The sequence below is a fragment of the Lagenorhynchus albirostris genome, chromosome 14 (genome assembly GCF_949774975.1).
Source record: "Lagenorhynchus albirostris chromosome 14, mLagAlb1.1, whole genome shotgun sequence".
Classification (NCBI taxonomy): domain Eukaryota; kingdom Metazoa; phylum Chordata; class Mammalia; order Artiodactyla; family Delphinidae; genus Lagenorhynchus; species Lagenorhynchus albirostris.
The window spans coordinates 47,186,705-47,210,958 of NC_083108.1; the positions used below are offsets into that span (position 1 = coordinate 47,186,705).

Below are 24,254 nucleotides of genomic sequence, written 5' to 3' on the forward strand. Positions count from 1 at the left end.
TTTCTCTTACTGATGATACTGACACTGCTCCAGTGTGTGTGTGTGTGTGTGTCTGTGTGTGTGTGTGTGTGTGTTTGTAGATCTCTTACTCTATCTTATTTTCCTAGCACAAATCTTTCTTCAACTAACCATGTATAGGAAATGTATTTATTAGACAAGTGGTTCTCCAGCTGTTTCCCACAGAATATTGATATTTTTGTAAGATTTTAATAGGTGTTCCATTTTAAGCAGGTTTCCTGAACAGATTATTATGGAACTGTTGGATTAAATCCAGTTAAATAGGCTTCATTATTGAAGTGCACTGTGGCTCTTCAAAAAGGGATTGCAGTGAGTACGTTTATTAGGCCATAGACTCTCCTCTCTTTCAGAAAACCCATTATCGTTTTTTTTGGAGTATAAGTTTGAAAATCTGTGACGCTTATATAAGCATTGCTATATACATATTTTTGTGGGTTTTGGTAACTTTTTTTTGATACATTTCCAAACTTAGAGACAAATTGCAAAAACAGTATATAGAACGCCCATCTACCACTTATCTGATTCACCAGTTTTTTACATTTTACCCTACTTGATCTGTCATTGCCTCTTCACTAGTTTTTTTTCTTAGTCATTTGAGAGAAGGTTGAAGACTTCACACCCTTCGAAATATATTCGGTGTATTTCCTAAGAACAAATACAGTCTCTTACATGGCTGTGGCACTCTTATCAAAATGAGGAAAGTTCACATTTAACACATAGAGTACTGTTATCTAATCCACAACCAATATTTAGATTTCAACAGTTGTCCCAATAATGTCCTTTAGAGGTTTTTTGCTTGTTTGTTTCATTTTCTTTCTTCTTCTTTCTAATTTTTTAATTGTCATGTCTCTTTTGTTTCCTTTCACCTGGAATGGTCTCTCATTTTTTGAGGAGTACCTGCCAGCACTTTATAAAATGCCCATCTGTAATTGGGTTTGCTTGATGTTTCCTCATGATTAAATTCAGGTTACATACTTCCATGGCAGGAATGCCACCTAAGTGGTGCTGTGCCCTTCTCAGTACATCAGATCAGGAAGGACCTGATGTTGACTATACTATACCAGTGTTGATGGGGTTAACACTGAATACTTGTTTTAGGTGGTGTCCACCAAATTTCTCCAGTGTTAAAATGTTGCTCTTTTCCCTTTGTAAATAATAAGTAATTTGTGGGAAGATGCTTTGACACTAAGTAAATATTTTCTCTCATGAAATCTCCATTTTAGCTGTATAATTTTTGTATTTATTAGTTGGCCTTCTGCCACAGTTTCCTTTCTTATTCATTCATTTATTTTTGTATTCGTATCACCATGGGCTTTTGGATTTGTATTTTATTCAGTGGGTCATAATTCATTACTATCATTATTTTGATGCCCAGATTGCCTGAGATTTGGCCAGTAGGAGTCCCTTTGAATGGTATTCTGGGTCAGTTTAATGTCTCCATCATTATTTGAGGACTGACTCAGTTTCTGCTGCAAACAGATGCTCCAGGCTCATCATGTTATAGTCCTAATCAATCTTTTGTCCAAGGAACCCCGGTTCCTTTAAGAGGACAGAGGTATTTAGAAATCAAGATATGGGCACTGTGTATACTCATTGATAGAGGTATATCGTTGATTATAAACCATATCAGCAGACAGAATTTAGGAAATGTATATGTGTGTTTAATATAATACATGTATAATATAACGTATAAAATGCACATATATACAAATATATACACATATATGTATTTTTCTCTCTCTGATAAGAACCACATGTTTCTATTGATACCTCTAATTCAATCCAACATTTGAGATACATTCCAATATTTTTTCTTTCCATATTTATTACTATCCTCTCTAGCAGTGAGACACCTATCTTCCATCATCCTCAATATATTTACTCATTTCCCGAGTCTAGAATACACATTAAGTAGTTTGAAAATTGCTTACTCATATCATCGTGATAAGCAGACCAACTAACTAGAGTTTAATAGCTGTTTATAGTTATTAATGTTAAAGTTTATAATGTAACATTTACATACAGTGAAATTTATAGCTCCTCAGTGTACAGTTTGATAAACTTTAACAAAATACATATACCCATGTGACCCGTATCCCTCTTAAGATAATTTCCTGCATCCTAGACATTTTTCTTCTCTTGACCCCTTTCTAATCAATAATGATCCACTAGCAGTAACTAGATTTTAAGTTTTTAACTGTAGACTTGTTTTGCCTGTTCTAGAGCTTCTTATAAGTACACACAGTATGTACTCCTTTTTGTGTCTAGCTTCTTTTGTTCAGCATAGTGTCTGCAAGGTTCATTCGTGTTGTGTATATGAGTAATCTGTTCTTTTTTATTGCCGAATAGTATTCCATCACATGAATGTATCCTAATTTTGTTTTCCATTCTCCTATTGGTAGACATTTTGGTTATTTTTAGTTTTTGGTTGTTGTGAATAAAGTCGTCATGAACCTTCCTATACAGGTCTTTTTGTGGATATATGTTTTATTTCTCGAGTTACTAAGTAGGAGTAGAATTGCTGAGTCATGGGGTAGGGTATATTTAACTGTATGAAAAACTTCTGAATCTTTATCACAAGTGGTTGCACCGTTTTACACTGTCACCAGCAATGTCTATGAGTTCCAGTTGTGCATCCTTGATAACATTTGTGTTGCCAGTCTTTTGAATTTAAGCATTCTGTCGGGTGTGTAAAGGTATTCTTTGTGGAGTTATTTGCATTTTCTAATTCATGTACATTTAATTGACTTCATTTAATTCATTTTTCCTCAGAATGCATAATTTTTGGAAAATCCCATTAAATGCAGTTAGTATGATTCTATTTTTAGTGGAATAGCTTTAAAGGGAAGCTTTACTTATGTGGAGTCAACACTAACATTAAGGTGAAGACATGGGAACCTAACTGATATGGCCAATATAAACTACGCCAGCAAGAAATCTTACCTTAGGTGAGAGTGGTGTATCTCTCATGTGAAAGATTAACTTTAAAATTCAATATTAAAAAAAACCTTGAAGTTCTATTTAGTGTTTACGTTTTATTGAGTTCCTGCCATGGAAATATCCTTATGTTCAGCTCTGTGAAGCAAAACAACAACAACAACAAAAGAAACATTATTCCTGGATAACTTTATATATTATACAATAATATATTTCTTTATATATTATACAACTTTAATATCAGTGCAGAAAATGCTGGATTTTCAGCACGTGATATGGTGAAGATAATATCTATGGGTTAAATACTTTTTTCTTCAAAAACCTCAATCCCTAATAAAATATTTGGTTTATTTTGATCTTAAGCTTTCTAAAAGCTTAGAATCTAGTCTGTGCTCACCTCATTTTATCCCACAACATTTTAAACAAAGGAAAGAAAACAGAGTCTTATTTGTGACTTAATGAAACATTTCAGGAAAGGTACAGCTGATGGGTCTTTGTCCTGTTTATTGATGTTCAGGGTGATTTCTTGGGGAGGGCGGTAGATTGATGAGGGGAAAAGCAGAAGTGGAGGATCAGGGAGAAAGCAAAAGGGGGAGAAACAAAATCAGGAATCCTTCACATTTGTTTAAAGTGTTAAAGTTCAAACTTGAGTTGAGTTAGCTAAGGGTACCCTTCAGTCTAATCTGGAAGAGATTAAAGACACTGGCAGCATTTTAATTAAAAAAGTAATATGATGCTTTTACCTTCTTCCTTGATTAAAACCTTTTACTCTGCGTTAGGAGGTCTGACTTTTCCACATTTAGTTTCCTGCTGCTTGAGTTTACTCTCTTCTTGGTGCTGCTTCTTTTTTCTGGTGGACAAAATGCTAGTTTAGCAAAGTAGGATATTTCTAGTTGTTTTCTTTTTCCCTTTTAGTTTTACTCTTTTTTGTTTCTTTAATTTTTTTTTTTTTTTTTGTCTTTTAACTTCATCTAGCCCCATTTGTATCTTTGCTAATTTTCCCTTGATTCCTGTCCTTGTTTCAAGACTCTTAACTTCCTTGTTGTCCTTATATCTCTCCTCCTTTTCTCTCTGGCTGTCTTATGGTCTCTTGCTGTTTTCTCAACTTTCTTCCTTGCTCCTTGTGGCTTCCCTTCTGTTCATCTCGAAGTCTTTACTTACATGTGTCGTCCTATCCATCTAGACCAGAGCCTGAAAACCTTTTGGTGAACAATTTGTATGAAGAAAGAGGGAACTCCTAGTAGTGTATAGGAGGGTTAACTATAGAGTAGAATTAGGAGAGAAAAGTCTTAAAACCTGCTGATTTGCAAAATAACACAAAACGGAGGTATTCTGTGGTCTGACACCTACGGAGGTCAGTCAGGGTCGTTTTGTTGAAACCACCCTGAACTGGTAAAAACCTGCCCTGAGATTCCCATCCCTAACTGAGTGCTTTCTTGGTAACTTGAGATCTGTTCTTTGGTGACTCTCATACCCAAGGGTGAGCTGCCAAGGTGAAAACTGACTCACTCCAAACTGAAAGTTTTGAAATCCTGGTCTAGTCATGCCAAGTGAGCCTAGACTAGTCCTGGCCTTAGGAGACGAAGGTCAAATATGGACCAAGATGATCAATTTTATTTTATTTTATTTTGCCTGTGCCACGCAGCATGTGGGATCTTAACTTCCCTGATCAGGGATTGAACCCGTGCCCCCTGCATTGGAAGGGCAAGTCTTAACCAGTGGACCGCCAGGGAAGTCCCAAGATGATCAATTTTAGACTCAGATTTGAAAGTCAGCTCAGGGATCAAGTATGCCCCAGGTCAGTTCATGAGTAGGTACCAGTGACCTGGACTGAACTCACAGACAGCAGGTCCAGCATCGGCCCAGAGATCTAGGGGGTCACACACACAGTTAATGGAGTTCCTCACTGAGGGGAATTCTGGAAGGTGGGCACTGTTGTGGAGAAGCATCCTGACCTAGGAAGCAGCAGAACAGTCCCTAAGGATAACAAGGTACAGGGTGGCCCTCTTCTTTGTCTCTCAGGGCAGCTGTCCTCTAGTCTGCAATCCAACATGTGTAAGTAAATTATATATCATCCCTGCTTGAAGGAATAAGGGGAAAGGGAAAAAAAAAAAATTAAATCCCGCTCTTCAGTTGTAGCAGGAGATGCAAACCACCTGTCTTGCCCCAGCCGTGCTGTCTTTTTCCTGGAGGCTGAGAAGGGAGGGAAATCAACACTCTAATGCTGTTGGGACTCTCTGATGCAGAAGACAGATTATCAAAATATATATTTAAAGAAGGAAAAGCACAGAGAACCTCTCATTTTACTAATCCACAAACCCTATCATTTCTTGCCATTTCCCTCAGGGAGTAGGGAGGGCTGGAAGCCAGAGGGGTCTCATCACACTTCTCAACAAAGATTTAATAGCAGGGTGCTAAGGGGAAGGCTGAGATTACGGAGACTTTATTATGCTTACAAAACTGAGTAAGAACTAGCATTGTAAATCATCAAAACTAAGCTTCACTTAACAGGATAAATGTGTAAAGTGCATTTGGTAATACTGTATGCTTGTTGTTCTGAGTCATTTTTCTCTTCTCTCCTGCTAATTTGCAAACTTGAGTTGTCTGTTAAGTGTTCTTACCCGTCATTGATGTGAATTGCCTGGGTGTAAATGCAGAAAAACTAAACAGCGTTGTATTAGTTCTTAACCCTCTGGCCCACTATACTGTTGGTAAGATGAGTAGGTCGAGGTGTGTGTGACAGCAAGGCTGTTGTAGTTTGGGGGAAAATGTTTGTAGACCAGATTTATAAAACCCTAACCATGTTTGTGGCTCCTTTACAAATACTGATACTGTACGGGTTCACATTTTTGAAGAAAAGGAACTGAACCAATGATTAGACACTGCATCAGTATAAAATAGTATGTTCATTTAATTTGATTTAAAAGTTATGAGACTCCCTGGAAGCTTCACACAGATTTTGTGAACTGAACACTTTTAGACATCTGGATTTTTTTTTTTTTTTGACTAAAGAATTTAAAGAAAAAGTGAAAGTGATTGAACATGTGTTATATGGTTGTGGAAAATTAAAGACTGGTTGGTTCCACTTGACAGTCAAGTACCCTAACAGCGAGTTCTGTTGGCAGTGGGAATAAGGAAAATGAGTGTTTTATGGAATGAAGCATCATTTTCACAGAAGCATATTGAAACTGTTTTCAGAATTTTTTTTTTCTGTTTTCCTTTTCAAATCATTAGTTGAAATAAATTACATGAAATAAATGTGATATTTTAACACTTTAGTTTATATTAATTAGGTTCAATGCATTATGCCTTTGATTTGCATATTTCTACATTAATTTCTGTATTAATTCATTATTCATGCTTTGTTATTAATCATTTATATATAAATTAATTATCTCTTTCTATATTAATTAGGCTTAAGGCACTGTATATTTTATTTTCCTATGTCCCTCTGTTTTGATCAATTTCTTGTTTCCTACCCAAAATATTTCCTTAGTGTTTTTAGGCTACTTCATTCTTCAAATCTCCCTAAGCCCCCAAAATGCAATTTCGTGGCCTCCACTGATTCCATTCCCCAGCCCCTTCTCCACATGCTTCTTATTTTTCAGACCAGTGGTTTCCAAACTTTTTTGATTAAAAAAATATAGGCTGCATCTTCATAATACATACTTATCAATATATTACATAGATGCACATATGATACAACACTCAAAAAACAGAAATTGAAAAATGAGGTGAAGATGAAATAAATAGATTTAAAAAATAAATTTATGTTGTTTTGAAGTACTGGTCTAGATTCATTTATTTTGACAATTTATTTTAATGGCTGTGAGAGCTAAGAGAGCTATCTCAGAAAACCACAAAGAGAGAACGTCTGTTATTACACTTCTTGCTGAGGTTCATAACTATCGATGTTGGCTATAGCCACCATATTTCAAATAACTTTCCTGAAATCTCAGTTTTGTTTTGCCAACTTTTGGTCACATCTGATTAAATTGTTTCTTTCTTCCGTCCTTCATCCTGTGGCTGACAAAGAGCTTTTACTAGGAGTAGAAGGGCTAGACTTGCCATTTTCTTGTTGATTATTTGTGCACAGCTATCAATATCCTGCAGTTGCCTTGCAGAAAACTTTAAAAATCACTTATCAAAACTTGAGGATTGTGTGTGAATTAGATTACTTAACATTAAACAAGATGATCCACAGGTCTGTTTCACTGGGCACTATTTTGAGATGTGGGAAGGGAGTGGAGAAGCAAGGGCACCCAGGATGACTATTTATCTTCTCACTCTCAGGATGCTGGGTGGCTATTTATGGCTGCTGTCCCTTCTGATTGGTTGCTAAATATTCAGACTATCTTTTCTACCCTGGGATATGTACCCTATATTTCAGAGACCACTGTTGTTGACTACCATTTACTTCATCATGTGAAAAACAACTCACCAAGTCTCTGCTCCTCTCGGTTTTAGAGAAGGTGGTGTGGCTTGAGTGTGTCATTTTCTTGGTCTGGCAGGACCATGACTAAAGTTCTTCTACGCATTTACCAGAGAGAAAGCAATTGTCCATAATTGGTTCCAATCTCTGAGCTGTTGGCTGAGTGAGCTCCTTTTTCTAGTTTTGGAGGAAGGGTCAGTTAAACTATTACCTGCTGTAAAAGCATTGTTGTTTCCACATTGATTTTGCTACAGCAGAACTTTGATATTAGTGTTTAGTCTACTATCTTTTTCTTGATATATTTGTTTGTGAAATTCTCTGCCAAAACATGGATATAAAATAATCATTTTCAGGTCCATTATTGTCTCGAAGCTTTTGAATGATTTGGTGCATTGCAATCGGGATTTATAAAAGGCCTTTACTGATGAGGTACATTTTCCCACTATGAATGGTGAGTTATTACATGTATTAATTTATTAAAATTAAATAGCTGGAATATTGAAGGGGTAGTTTTAAGAAATACTTCTCTGTATTTTTGATGTGCGTTTTAAAATTAGGTGTTTTTACGCTCATTCTTGATAGATTATCTGGGCAGAGGTTGACGGTTATTTTTGTTCCATGTTGTGAAGATATTACACCATAATCGTGATTGCTATTGTTTTTGTTGAGCTATCTGTAGTCATTCTAATTATAGTTCTTTTGTGTGTAATTTGTCTTTTCTATTTAGTTGGATTTTACATATTCTCTTTGATTTCATGTTCTGAAGTTTCACTAAAATATGTCTAACTGTGGAAAAAAAATAAAAATAAAAAAATAAAATTAGGTGTTTTTACTGTCAGCCTGTTATAATAATTTGTGAATCACAAGAAAGCTACTGATTATGAATGGAAAGTTCCTAAAGGATGAACTCTCCTAGAAATAGAAAATACATGGGTAAATTCACTTTGTTTTTTACAAGTAAGAGCTAAGTGGAGAATATCCTGTATTAGCTATAACTATTTGCAAATTACCTGCTCCTTGATTAGTCTGAGGTTTTTGAAATTAGCATTTTGAAATGAATAGAACTCAAGAAGCAAATTAGCATTATTTGTCTGTGTATTAAAAATGTTACCTTTGGATGTCTTGTGGAACCATAACTGTTTTAGAGAAGTGGTCTGGCCTTAGTTGTATAATTGATAATGAACATATTATCATCTAATTCTGTGGTTTCAGGATTTATTTGCCAAAAATTGTAAATAAAATATCAAGAACACAAACCATGGGAGAATATCTTCAAGAATTTCCACCATGTCCTTGATGGTCATTGATGGTAATTAAAGCTGTCAGTTTGTCCCTGTGGAGAAGTGTAAAGATTATAAATGAAGGGCTGTATTTGGGATGTGGAAACAGTGGGGCCTCTTTTGTGGGGAGGATGAATTAAAAGAAACCAACTATTTCCTCGGCCCTGTGCAGCCATTCAGTCTGTCTTATAAACAGGGTGATGTTTAGGTATTTGGATACATTTGTGTGCACACAAGAGCTCTGCCACATGTAGCCTATTCTCAGATGTGAAATTCAACATGATAAAACTTAGGAGGTTGAATTTTTACAGTTTTGTATGACTGCACTTTTCTTTTTTCTACATTACTCTGCTTAAGATGCTTGTGACCAATATCTGCTTCCTTTATAAGGTAGTGAGTTGATAAGAAAAGTGGACTATTTCCCCATCCTTTCTCTTTGTGTGAAGTCTCTGGCTGGGGAATCTAGTCTTTGGGGAATGGCAGCAATGTCACAGAGATCTATGACCTCCTAATAGGCCTTGGGAGGGGAAGGCAGGACTCATTCTACACTGTGCCTCAGGGCTTAGTTCCTTTAAACTTCAAGGAATTGGATGGAACTCTTCACTCCTCCTTTCTTTCAGCTTTACCTTCAGGGGAAATTGATCGATTAGAGGTGATTATTCCACAAACTCTGAACCCTTTTCCCCTCTTTGTTCCAACTGGAGCTCCTCAAAGTTTAAAGGGATTGTGTCTCCTGGGTGAAATGTAGAATGAATTTAAATAGATTATTGGGTAGAACTCTTTGAACACACATTAAAAGTGCTGAAAAAATATATTTGGAACTGAAAGAAATATGGGAAGCAAAAGGAGAAAGTAACATTTGTTTCAAGATAATGATAATGTAATTATATGGGACATTTTTGAGCACATGATTAGCTGTTAGAATGTAGAATCATAGTAGTGCTTCAACCAAGAAAATAATAGAGTCAGTGCAACAAATCGACAGTTGTAGAAAATCTGGATGGTGACTAAGACCCTAATAGGCCCAAAGACAACCGTAAATGACTGAGTTTATTTATGTCCTCTGTTAAGCACAGCAAAATTCTACTAATTGATGGCTTTCAGTTTTTTCTAACTCCTTTGTTTAACAACAACAAAAAATGATCTCTACCTAATTCTCTTTTTGCATGTGTGATACCTTTGCCTTATCGGCACTATGGACCTTATTTGAGTTATATTTCGTACCACATCAATTTAATTTTTCCCCCTTTAAAAAAATCTAATTCCTGGACTCTACCTACCCACAGAGCAGTATTAGCTCCCCCTGGTGACTAAATAAAAATGTAGGCAAGTGATGAGCTTCATTAACTTTAACTTTTAAATGCATAATTAGCATTAGGATGTATACAGTTGGCAAGTACACTGAACTGTTTTCCAAGAAAAAATTCCAATTAGCCTTGAGAAATGTCCATTTTCATGTCAGTTTATTTACATGGTGAAGGCTGGTCTATCTTATGTGGCTTTCCTGGAGTTCTGCCCATTTTAATGACACCAAAGCTCGTGGTTTCTGATGTGGGAGATATTAGGACAGAAGGCAGATATTCAGATCTTCTGTAAACTAGGAGCTGATTAGAGACACAAAAAATGAAAGTAAGAGTGCTACCAATTTACCTATCTCTATCATTCTTGCAAAATAGACTTTCCATAGGAAAGGTTATTATTGTTAAAATGATTTGAAATCTCTCCATATCTTGGCTGTTGTGAATAACGCTGCAATGAACATGGGAGGGCAGGTATCTCTTGAAGATCCCAATTTCAGATCCTTTAGTTGTAAACCCACTTATAAGATGAATAAGTTCAGGGGATCTAATGCACTGCATTGTATAATAGTTAGGGAAAATTATACTGTACTATATACTTGACAGTAGCTAAGAGAATAGATCTTTAATCCTCTCATCACAAAAAAGAAATGGTAATTATGTGAGGTGATAGAGGTGTTAGCTAACCCTACTATGTTAATCATTTTGCAGTTAATAAGTGTATCAAGTCATCACGTTGTATTAAACTTATACAATGTTACGTGTCAATTCTATCTCAGTAAAGCTGGAAAAAATAAAATAAATTTTTTGGGGAAAGACACTGTTGTACATTCAAACACCAAGATGTGTTTTTTTGTTGTCACCTCAAGGAAGCATTTTTCCAATTTAATTTACAAATTGTTTAAAAGTGTATATTTTTATTACTTGGATTGCTTTCCACCTTAACTCGTATAGTTTAGTTTCTAAAACTTTTCCCCTTCATAATTATCAGTTTGACGGACACTTGAGAATGCCTTTATAATCCTTCTGAAAAGAAATTTGTCAAGTCTGTCATATCTGTCATATACTTACCAGTCAACCCTCCGTGTCCTCGGGCTCCACAAACGCGGATTCGGCTGACCCGCGGATCAAAAATATTTGGGAAAAAAAATTCCAGAAAGTTACAAAAAGCAAAACTTGGATTTGCCTTGCACTCCGGCAACTATTTACGTAGTATTTAGACTATTTACATAGCATTTACATGCTATTACATATTATAAATTAGTTAGAGATGATTTAAAGTATATGACAGGATAAGCATAGGTTATATGCAAACACTAGGGACTCAAGCATCCATGGATTTTGGTATCTGCTCGGGGTGTTCTGGAACCAGTCCCCCAAGGATACCTAGGGATGACTGTATTTCTTATATGTAGTCTTATTTTCTATGAAAAAAGTATTTGCTTTTCACCGCTGTTTTATGCTGGTTATCAAAAAGCAATGTCTGTGACTGTGTGATCTGGTTTAATGTTTTATATTAAATATTATATATTATTATGCATTCAAAAGGAAAGATTTAAAATATTATCTGAGAGCTAATATTTGAATTGTTCTTTTGCTCCTCCTTTTGTTCTCCTGAATATTTTATATTTCTGTAATTTAGCACTTCCCCCTCCCCCATCATGTTTTTTTTGATTTTTGCTTTTCTTCCTTTCCTTAGGAGCCACACCTCTCTGTATTACTAGAAAGGGTATAATCTAGACTCAATCACTTCTTAGTATCACCTTCTTCGGCCTGTGGAAATCTAAGTGAAGCTTCTTTTGGAGCCATTGATATCATTCTGTCATTTGGGCTGAAGTGATGGTCTGGTTATCAAGCAGCACAGCTGAACACAGCCCCTCTTCCTCACCTCAGTTTTTTTCTCTCTCCTTCCATTACTTCTGTTACTTCCTTCCTCAAGTAGATGGCCTGCCCTTTGCAGTTTATTTGTCCCAGTGCCTTGCAAAAAAGCAAAGGACCACACTTTGCCTGAACTTGTGCTAGTGGTCACTCATAGGGGGAGATAAATTTGGTTGTTCATGATGAAATAGTGATATCTTTCTTCTTATCACATGTTTATTAATACAGATGTTATTACATTGATTAGATACTGCAGTTGGGCTCAATATAATGAAAAGTGTATGGCTCCATTACTTTCTACACTAAGAAGACCATGCAGAGATAGTGAAATGAATAGCACCTCTCTGTAGTTTGTTTTCCTAAATACTACTGTGCATTTATCAGCAGTTCAATTCAAGAAACATTTATCAAGTTTCTAGTCTTTGTCAAATAAGTACTGGGCCCAGGATCTTCTGGGAGAAAAATGGTTTAGGGTGGGTCTCTGAGCCTAACTCGGACTCAGGGTTGGCTTCCTGGAGCATGTGATGCCTTGAGTGGTAAGAGAGTTCGCTAGTGAAGATAGGTGGGGAGAGGCATTTCAGGCAGACAAAAGAGGAGGAAAAATAGGAATGGGATATGAAACAGAAAAGTATCTGCTGGGGCAACATCAAGCTAGAGGAAAGTGCAAGATAGGGAAACAGTGAGAGAATGTGAATGTATTAGTCCCCTATTGCTGCATAATAAATGACTCCAGCAATTTTGACTTAAAGCAGCAATCACGTATCATCTTAAAGTTTCTGTAGTTCAGGAATTTGGGAGCAGCTTACCTGGGAGATTCTAGTTCAGGGTCTCTTATGAGGTTGCAGTTGAGGTGTTGGCCAGGGCTGCAGTTAGCTGAAGTTTTGAATGGGACTAGAGGATTCACTTCTAAGCTCAATCACATGGCTGCCGACTGGACATCTCAGATCTTCACCACATGAGCCTCTCTATAGAGTTGCTCATGGCATGTCAGTAGGCTTTCCCCAGAACAAGTAAAGTGAGAGGGAGGAGAGGGAAGGGGAAAGGTTTTGGAAAAGGGTGAGGGAGAGAAGGAGAGAAGCTGCAATGTCTCTTATGGCCTAATCTTGGAAGTGGCATACTATTTCTTCTGCTATATTCTATTATTATTATTATTTTTTTGTGTGTGTGTGTGGTACACGGGCCTCTCACTGCTGTGGCCTCTCCCGCTGCGGAGCACAGGCTCCGGACGCACAGGCTCAGCGGCCGTGGCTCACGGGCCCAGCCGCTCCGCGGCATATGGGATCTTCCTGGACTGGGGCACAAACCCATGTCCCCTGCATCGGCAGGCGGACTCTCAACCACTGCGCCACCAGGGAAGCCCCATATTCTATTAGTGATCACACAGACCAACCCTTGGTGTGATATGAGAGAGAATTACACAAATGCCTGAATACCAGGAGATGGGGTTCAGTGGGGGCCACCTTGAAGGCTGGTTAGTGCAATGAACTGGGAAGGAAAGGTACGATCTGGCCATTGGGGGACCATGCTAAGAAGTTAAATTTGATTCTCTGGCCTGTGCTTTTCAAACTGCTCTGAGGAACCTCACAGATATATATCAGCCAGGGAGGCATGGAGGTAGGGAGTTGAGATAGCAGGGATCCTCCATTCCCTGCAATCAGAACAGCCCAGGCTGGAATTGTTTCATATAATGGAAATTCAAGAAAGATTTCACTTTAGTATTGAGTTTAGAAGCTTAAGAATGTTTGATAATTACTGTTTTAGGCAGTGAGTAGCTGTTGAAGGTTTCACACAGGGGAATATATGCTCAGATTGAATGGTGTGTGTAGATTTAATGGGGAAATTGGGGGGGGGGCTGGGATTCCAGACAGGCAGCTCTTGCAATTGCACGAGTAAGAGAAGATGGGGCCAAAACCAGTGCCGTGGTCGTAGGAGTGGAGAGGAGGACCAAATGCAATAACTGTTTAGGAGGTAAAATCATCCAGATGTAGCTATTGATAAATTTTGGGGGCATAAGAGCAAGGAAAAGATTAGAACAAGCCCCCAGTCTCCGAACTCCTCAGGTGCATTGAGTGGCCATCCCCTGATACCAGGAATGAAAAAGAAGCAGGATTGGAAGGTAGGATGGTGAGTTCACTTTTGCTCAGGTTAAATTTGAGATACTCTCTTGGCTAGAATTGTTTAGAACAGCAGTTGTTTACCTAGGCCAGAACCCATAGGTAGACATTAGGCCACTTAGCATACTTCCTATTTCCTTGAGTCATGGTTTAGTTTTCCCTTTGTCAATTATCTAAGTTTCTCCCACAACTTGCCCCCCATTTTTGTTTCTGATCCAGCATTTCCCCCCCTGGTTTTAATAGTGAAGAATCCCCTTCCTCAGGTTGGTTACTTCTTACGCTTTGGCTGCTGGATATAAGGCCCCTTGTAGCTGAGGTTGTTACAGCAGGTGGAAATGACCCCCTGAAAAAGCACAATGTCTTACTTTAAGGCTGGGTAGTATTTTTTTCTCTCAGGATGAGGAATTTTGACATCTGAGGTTTAGTGAAATCCAGCAAATGGTTGCTGAGAAGGCTGCTGTATTCTCACAGGATTAGGACAGTGGGTTTTCCTTTTTAAAACTACATACGAAGGTACATCTCTATAGGAAATCTTATTCCTTAGGAATTATTGGTTGTGCCCACCAGCACCAACCTCACCCGCCCCACCCCCCAAAAAAGAAATTTCCAAGCAGATTTAATTTTACTATAATTTTTTTTTTTTTTTGGAATCTGTGACCGTCTTGTGAATCTTAATGGGCTCCTTTTATGGCTGATTTTCAGAATTGTAGTTTCCCATCATCTCCCTTAGTATTATTTTCATTAAAAATTCCATTAGCTTTAAAAAATCAATGTAATCATTCAGTAGTAATTAATTCTTACCAATCTTGCAAAGGAAAGATGACTTAACAAAACTTCGAAATGTTAAAATGGGTAAAAAGAGGGAGTTCCCTGGTGGTCCAGTGTTTAGGAATTGGCGCTTTCACTGCCAAGGGCCCAGGATTGATCCCTGGACGGGGAACCTAAGATCCCACAAGCGGCGCAGCGTGGCCAAAAAAAAAGAAAAAAAAAAATGGGTAAAAAGAGTTGTGTGGTTAACGGAACTAGGAGAGATGTCAGTATATAACGGATGGAGGGCTGGACTCCGGCAGCTGGCCGACCCGAATGCCCATCCCAGTTCTCCCCAAACTAGCTGTGCGGCCTTAGGCAGATGACTTAAATGTTTAATCTAAAATACCCTATCTGTAAAGTAGGGACAGTCGCAAAAAGGTAATAATTTTGCCAGCCTCGTAGGGTTGTGGCGACTAAATGAGATAATAGGTGTGCTTGGCACACAGTGAATGCTCACTCTACACATACTTGTTAGTATCAGTATTATTAAAGGTGGTAAGGATTCCTTTAAGGATATGTCACATAAGTCAGATTCCAGATTTGAATGTCTTCCAGAATCCTGAGAGGTTTTGGAAGAGTTAGTATGAGTTAATAGCTGGCATTGTCTTAAATGCTCCCCCTTTTAAAATTCAAAAGAGGCTCATGGGTGATTGATGCTAGGGGTCATGGGGCAAGGGGGGTAAGTGAGGATTAGTTTAATTAAGTGTGCTCATCACCATTCTAGTAAGACCTTAATGTTTAGATTCGTATAGAAGAGAGAACGTCATATTTTGAAGACAAAGAAGGGAGGCCCTGTTTCTATATAACATTGATTCTAACTTCATTCTATACAAAATACTAAAAATTAAGGCCCTGGCATGTCTTCGGCCTGCACTCTGATGTGTCTAATTGTAAGAAGCTAGTTGTACAATGGATATCAGTGAAAAATGTTATACTCATAACTTATTTAGTTAGTGGCACAGAATTTTCTGTACATTTTTTAGAATGTTTTAAAAATTTTTTTCCTGGTTTTGTGAATTAGCTCAAAACTTATAAAATATGAATTTTAGTTTAGTGCAATTCAAAATATTCATACTTCACTTTTAGTGGCCATGCATAAGCATTATGAAATCGGTCTGGCAGTAATAGAGACTTGGGTGATAAATGGTTTGGAATCATCTAGTCTAAGTGAGTTCATTTAAATGTGGGAGATGCGTACTTTTGTTTTCTAGGGGGAAAGAGTCTAGCAAAATGAATTTGTGCAACAAATGATCACAAAGACAGTCGGCTATTTTTATAGTGCGCCAGACATTAAAGCGATGTATACTTAACGTGGACACGTTAGTGCTAGTGAGTCTTTACTATGTTCCCATCTTCTGCTGTGCATTGTGAGGGTACAAAGAAATGTGAGTCATGAACCCTATTTGCAAAGGGTCTTACTGTGCACTTGGTGAACAAAACACATGTACCTGAAAAAGTCATATTGTTATCGTTAAGTGGTGGAATTGCTAATATAAGCGATAAGTTCTGTGAATGTCCAGAGAAGGGAGTGGGAGAGGAGCTGGCAGGGGAAGCCTTGTGGAAGACGCCCGAGGTGAACTCCACACAGAGAGACCATGACAAAAATGAACAGGATGAGGTGAGGGTGGGATGCTAAGGCAAGATGGGGCATCCTGGGTAGGGGATTGCTGATGGAGAAAAAGACTTTGAGTTAAAATTTTGATATCTCATCCAGAAAATAATTTCTTAAGCAGTAGCACTGTGTCACAGAGTGTTCAAAAGTTCAAGAGTTCGAGCAGAGCACAGTGCCTATAAAAGTGCTGTAGGTGTGCACAGCACAAAGGAACCATGAGGATCGGTACTAACCAGGAAAAAGAAAACTGTGTCCACATTAGGCTGTTCTATGAGTAGCTTGAACAGAATCAAGTAGGGTAGCATCTGTGAACACCTGCTGAGAAGTGAGTACTCCTCTAAGAGAACGCAACCTGTGTGGGCCACCGTGGGAAGTTTCTCCATTCATCAGAAATACACTGAGCTGGTCTCCATGACACTGCATTTGATAGTAGTATCTTTTACCCAATGCTTTTGTTAAAATGTCGTGCAGTGTCTTCAGGCTTGATTTTCATTTAAGTTTTATTCTTATTATGCTATGAGGCTTTGGTGCTTATCAAATGTAAATTTTCTCCAGTGAAGGAAGAAATTACTAGCACAGCTATTAATAGTCTGGTGAAAAGTCTTATTGCTTCTTAAAATTTATATTTTCCTGGTGATTGACAATCGCTAATTAGTTAATCCTCTGCCTGTGCTCCTGAGGTAGGTCAATATTATCTCCTTTAGAAAATGAGAAGATTGAGAAATCAGGGTCTTCAGTGATTTTCTCAACAACCGATTTCTGTACTGACATGACAAAAATAGAGTTTACTCTTAAACATTTTTATTTTAGTTAACAGAATATCTTTGTGTTGAATGACTGACCACCTGAGATACCTTTTCTTCTGTTCACTGTGCATTTAAAAAGCCATTTACAGCAAGTGGGAGTTTGGGCCCCAAAATGTAGATTTGATCTGTAGGCTTACCATTTGATTGATGGTAGACTTTGGATAAATCTGTAAGCTTTATAAATATGTAGAACAGAAGAACCCCAAATAACATCAGCCTGAGGTAGAAAGTTGTTTATTTCTTGCTTATCTATGGGAATTCTAGAGATGAGCAGTCTAGAGCTGGTTTTCTTTCTCGATGCTGTGCTTTTCAGCACGTGGCTGCCCTTGTGGAGCAGGCCGTGCTGGCCGCTGGCTTTCATGTCATCATGTCCAGATGGAGGGCAGGAAAAGAGGAGATGGAAGACATCACAGAACTTGCAGTCCGAGTTGGCTGCTTTTAAGCAGCCTTCCCATAAACCCCATACAGTAATTCCACTCACATCTCATTGGAATGGAAGAATGGATTTTGAGGTAGGCAGTTGACACCATCTCTCACACAATTAACATATTTGAACATTTGGATTTTGTGTTATTTTGTATGACTGGTGATATTTCTCTCTTCCAATGTCATGTATAATTTAGGACACCAGCTAAAACATAAGAGCCTTTTAAACTCCCAACATGGACAGAACCTTTTTCTCTGGTTGGCAACCCATATTCTTTAATTATTTAGCGAATAGCACATCAGATTTTCCAATGGAGAAACTGTTTCTGAATCCAGGGAAGAGCTGCAGTCTAGGACTCTGTGCTTTTTCCACCTTGATTCTTTGTTTTGAATGTCGGTATTCCTATAGAGAAAAATAAGGAGACATATCTTTATTAGAGCAGAAATCCTTAATACAACCACATCAGGCATGGTATGGATATGACCCCAGGGAGTATTTTCCAAAACATGGTACAGCACGTGGAACTTCTGTGTACCCAGCCAACCTCAACACCATCCTGTTTAACCCCAGAAACTACATTTTCCATGAATGCATCGTAAAATATGGTCCATTCTGTGTGTGTCCTGGAACGTAGTGGTCAATTAAATAAGAGGTATGTCACCCACCTGCTTTTTGGATGTGACGTTATCACCTAGGTGCTGCTAGCGTGCCATTGCTAGCTTGAGGCATGGACCTGCCCAGGCCATCTGCCATCACTGAACAGCCGGTGTGCAACATGCCTGCTTCTTCACCGCATGCATATCACATGCTTCCCACTGCTGCCATGCACCCTTCTCTCTTCTCTCATCTCCCTTCTTCTCCATGGCCTCTCCCAGCACCTACAAACAAATAGGTGGTATAAAAAAGTACGCTAGATAATCTATACCGATGGAGGGGCTGTAGAAGACAGAAGTTTTCCATCTGGTGTTGAGTCATGCAAGGTTAGCACTAAGAAGACCCTTAGAGTTCATCTGGTCCCACTTCCTTGTTATGGAACAGAAAATCCAGACACACTGTCACTTAGCAATCTGCTGGCCCTGCCAAGACTTGGACATCGAACTTCCGACTCCAAGTCCAGTGTCGGTTTTGAAACCCGTTGTTTCATCAAGATGAAATGAGTAATGGATCACACCACAAGCCATTACCCTAAAGCAATTCCAGGTTGAATAACGGCTTTTTAGGGGTTGGTACCTGTGCCTTCTTCAGGTGGACACCTTTTTTGTGTCCAGAAGTTGTACCAGATACTTATCTGTAAGTGAATGGACTCTATAAATAAACCTCCCTGTCCCTCCACCCACCCCCACTTGAGTATTTCTCCAGTTCCTAGCTGTGACCCATTTTGGGGGGAACATGCAGAGAGGAAAAACCTGCTGCTTGCTGTGAAGGAGGACTCCTGCCCATGGGGACTTGTACCAGCAACATGTGGGCTGCATCATGTCCTTTGGATGGACAGGCTGTGAACTTGGTTTTAGGTCACCATTTTGGAATGAAAGAGTGCTTCGTGGTCGTCTCATTGCAGTCCTTGGTGTTATTACGGAAAATGATCTACCTGCCGAGTCTCTTCAGTTGTAGGTGATTCTGTGTCTTGGGTAGAAGGTATAGAAGGGTAATATCCTCCTTCTCAGTTGCTTCTTGGTTTTCAGTTGTCATACCAGGTGTTACCTGTGCTGCCTGAGTCCTTGTCAGTTTTCCTGCTCTACTGGATATTTTTAGATTTCTCCAACCCTGTATGAGATCCCTTTCCGGTTTTTAATAAATCTCTGATGTGCCCCTTGTGTATATCCGAGAAAGTCCATAAAACCAGGTATAGATATGATGGAAGAAAAAGTAGGTTCCAGCTGCCAGTGGCTCCTGTTTGCTAATTGGAAACGTTATGGATGCTTTCAAAATAAAATCAAGTTTATAAATGCTCTCTATAGTATAGCTGTTGCATTTTTAGAGAATTAAATGTACGTTGTGTCATAGGAAACCATTACCCACCTTTGTGCTTGCAATGCTCAGGAGAAACATAAATGTTTCTCACCATTGTTTGATGTTTTCAAATTATTAGTATGTATACATCGTTAAGGGTGGGAAAGTGTTTAAAGAATCAAAGAGAGGAAGAGGGGAACAGAAAGTTTTAATATCAGGAGCATATGCCTTTTTAGTATCTTTGCCAAAATTAAATATTTGTAAATGTTTTTGAGGAACTTTAAGATTTCTATTATAACTTTCAAAATTTGCAGTAGCTCCTTCATTTAAGTTTGCTTTGGAGAGATTTTATGATCTTTCTAATACCTCCAAAACTTTTAATAATAAGAGATGTAAACACATACCAAAATGAGAATATCCTCATTTGTACACTCTTAGATCAAAACATATATTTTCAAAATAACCATTCCTGGGACTTGCCTGGCGGTCCAGTGGTTAAGACTTTGCCTTCCAGTGCAGTGGGTGCATATTCTATCCCTGGTCGGGGAGGTAAGATCCCACATGCCTTGCAGACAAAAAACCAAAACATAAAACAGAAGCAATATTGTAACAAACTCAATAAAGGCTTTAAAAGTGATCCATATCAAAAAAAATCTTTAAAAAAATAACCATTCCTATTATATTGCCATATTATGTGTCTGTGTAAGTCAGTATATCATAATGTTTGCTAAAGTATTATTGATATTTTTAGTTTATTTTGGGGTACTGGACTACCATAAAAGTTAGTGGCTTAAAAATGATAACAGTTTATTACTTTTTAAGATTCTTTGGGCTGACTGGTGGATCTCCTGGTTTTCATGAGGTTGACCTGGAGGTCCCTGTGTCTGGTCCTGTCTGCACCTTGGAGCTTAGCTAGGGCTGTTCAAGGGCTGTGCGGGGCCTCGGCTCTCCCTCTCTTATGTGGCTGCTTTGGCTTCTCACAGCAGGGGCCTGATTTCCAAGGAGGGCTCCAAGGTCTCAATTTCCATATCTTGATGCTCAGGCTGAGAAATAACACACCATCTTATTCTACTGGTTAACAGAAGTTCCAGGTCCAGCTCAGATTCAAGAGGAAGGGAAACCAACTAAACTTTCCGACGATGAAATAGGAAGGTCACCGGTGCAAAAGAACATATGGGCTGGGAGTTGTTGTTGCATCCTTGGGAAACACAGCCTACTATAGAAACCCAAGTCTTTCTTATTATCACTTCTTTTCTTCAAAGTGTGTCATGCAATTTTAATTGAGCTTTTGCTTCAAAGTGAGAATTATTGGAAGCAAGAATTTATACAAAATAATTTCTTAAACTGTAGCTCATTTTCCCCTTGTAGCATGGGGTCCTTAATGTCCTAATCCTATTGTCATATGTCATTGGGAATCTTATTTATTTATTTATTTTGCGGTACGCGGGCCTCTCACTGTTGTGGCCTCTCCCGTTGCGGAGCACAGGCTCCGGATGCGCAGGCTCAGCGGCCATGGCTCACGGGCCCAGCCGCTCCGCGGCATGTGGGATCTTCCCGGACTGGGGCACGAACCTGTGTCCCCTGCATCGGCAGGTGGACTCTCAACCACTGCGCCACCAGGGAAGCCCGGGAATCTTTATTTATTAAAGAAACATTAGTCAAATATGGAGGTTTCTTACCCTGGACAATTGCTTTATGAAAGACCTTCCAGTGTTTTCCCCCATAATATTCTAAACCCTGTTAGGAGTAGAACACAGCACAGTAATTGAGTGGCGTCTGAAGTATTTGTCTCCCAATGGCAGTACTACATAGTTTCCATAATTTTGAAGTTTATAAGTCTGTCTGTATTCAGAATTCCTCACAGTTACTTTTGTTAATTTATCCCCTTGTCTGTAGAAAATTTTAATTTTAAATAGTCTCTTTTGGTTGTTTGCTTTCCTTATTTGCTTTCTCCACTACTGCTTCGTTGGACTTTGTAGTATGAACATGTTTGAAGCAGTTTAACTTGTGTTTTGTAAAGTTACAAGTTCATGCTCTGTATGTCTTCCTACCCAGACCTCACGTGGGCCAAGTCCTGGTAGATGCTAGGCAGAGGAAAACGGACCTTTCCTGATAGGGATGAGTCAGTTTCCTTCTGTATCAAGATGTTTACACATGGAGACAGATGCAGAGGATGACAAACCTGGATCATGTGACTGCTAGATTGTTTTTCTTTGCTGGATTTCCACGTGGGAAGTGGTGGGAGCTGGAACTTTGCTGCTACTGCGCCCAGGATGTCCGCTGTCCAAGGTGTATCCACGTTTGTGGTCTGGTCATTTGGCCGGGAGCCAAGGCTGCATTGTTTAAGGGCAGGCTCACTCTTTAGAAGAGCGATGTGATCCTTCATCTAGAGTGAAACTTTAGAATGTTCTAATTTCACTCAGCGAAGCCACACGTGTGTTCCAGTAACTACCTGTGAATTTGCTTCCAATCTTTGCAGCGTAATAAGTTATTTCCTTCTCCAGTGCTTTTTTAATTTCGTCTTAAACCGACTAAGTCTAATATCTTGCCTTTCATGGTGATTATTGTTCCTAAAAATATAACAGGCCAATGTAATCCCTGGGGTGGAGCAGGGTCAGGGAAAATCATGTAAAGTGCCACTCTGAGTGCCCAGCTGTCCATTTTAAAAATGTGAAAATTTGAGGGGAAACTGAGTTCCAAAGACATCTTTAAAGAGGAATAGAAGTCTTAGGGTTGTAGAGACTTGAGAGGGGTAGGTCTTCACTTTCTCTGTGACAGACAGGGGAGCAGGAAGGATGTATAGCGTAATTGCACCTCTTTATTCGAGCCTTAGATTTGATTTAACACCAGCATCTGGAGAGAGATGTGCCCTAAGGAGCCAAAAGCCTAATCTCAAATTTATTCTGACCCAGTCCACGTACCAGAACACAGGCAGAATGTGCCCGAGAGATATTCTGGTTGTATGACTTTGTCCCATGTTCCTTAATGGGTAGAGACCTTTGATTATTACATCCTTTGGAAGAATGTGCAGGTAAAATTGGTAGTCCAAAGGCTTTTGTATATTGTGTATTTTTTTGTGTGATTATACACATTTTTTCCTCTGTGATCTAAGTGAAACTCAGGACTAACCTGTGCTTTCTGACCAGAATAACTCTGCAGTAATTAAGATAAGGAATTTTTCAAAACAGTGAAAAGACTCTGTTTAACAGAACATTGCCATCTTTTCATCTAGAGTGAATGAATAATTGAAGGTGTTGTACCTCACCTGGGTTCTTGGTACATAGTGGCACCTCAGTAAACATTAAGTGAATGAATGAATATACTCATCTATGAATGACTCAGTCAGAAAGTCTAAGAGTGGGAAGGATTTCTACTCGAGGATTTTTACTAAGGATTTATGGAGATTGTTATAATAAAAAGAGGAAGGAAATGTCTGACATATCTAAATCTGACTTCTTGCAAAAGAAAGCATCAATATAAGGATGTCAAAAACAGAGCTTTTATCTCAGAACGGGTGGAGGAACTGTTGATTTCTTTCTGTTTGCAATCTCCCTCAAGGACCTGTGGTCTGTCCACTTTTTGACACAGTACAGCAGGGCAGGTATTCCATTTGGGCAGAACTTTAATGGTATTGCAATATTGTTATTTTTTGAAGTCATAATGTGTTCAGTATTATTTACATTCATGTTTTATATTTTCTAGTGGCAAACTATATTATAGTCATAGATTTTCAAAGCACTCCAGCAATGATTCTTTTAATATCTTGATGAGACTAAATAAATCAGGAAGGTTTTGATAAGAATTTTGCATGGATTTGCTGTAGCTTGAATCCTATAAATTGATTTTGGGTAAGCTATCACAGACCTCTGATTATGATTAGCACCTACTTTAGTATCTGTTAGAAAAACTGGATTACGAAGTATAAATTCCAGGTATTTGTGCTTATTCTATTTAATATATTCATTAGTTTCTTAACTTTGATTTTATGTTATAGATTTTTTGAAGGAATACCTATCTTAAGGAATGTGGGTCTTATTTTGTGTCCTTTTCAATTCATTATACATCTGTCATCTTTGATGTTGCAGGAGAAACCCAGAGATACAAAGAAATGATTGCCGCTTGTAACCCTTTAAAATCCATAAGGTGACCACACATACACATCAAACAAGTACAGAAAAAAATAAGAATTTTTTTCATTCATTCATTCAGTACTTATTTTTTGAGCGTCAGCTATGTGCCAGGCACAGTTTCTTGAGGATACAGTGTTGAACAAGATAGGAAAAGTTTCTGCTTTCTAGGAACTTAATGCCTAGTGATTATAATTATGATTAAGCACAGTAAAATATAAGGAGATATATTCTAGAGAATATAATTAAGCACCAAAATGTATAGTCAAGTCATGAGAGGTTATTGGGGTTCATCATGTTCCAGGAAGGTCTACTTCATGGCAAGGGAGACTTGAACTTGACCTTGAAGAAAAGAAGGTATTTGCAGAGATGGAGAGGAAGTTAGATGGGTACTTCAATGTAAACATCCCTCAGTGTGATCTGAGAAGGTCAAAACACTAAGGAAGAGTGTTTGTTCAAGGAAAATTCTCTGATCTTCTTTCCCATTCCATATACACCCCACCAACTTCCTGAGGTTTAAGTCTTGGGACCGTGAACAATAGAGTTCCATTTAGAATGAAGTATG

The 24,254-nt window shown here is 38.4% G+C and overlaps 1 protein-coding gene across 5 annotated transcripts in view; it reads left to right on the top strand.

Annotated features, from left to right (window-relative positions):
- The window catches only part of ZNF521 (zinc finger protein 521), a 281,338-nt gene that overhangs the window by 29,839 nt on the left and 227,245 nt on the right, over nt 1-24,254 (top strand). The gene's annotated exons all lie outside the window — the stretch shown is intronic.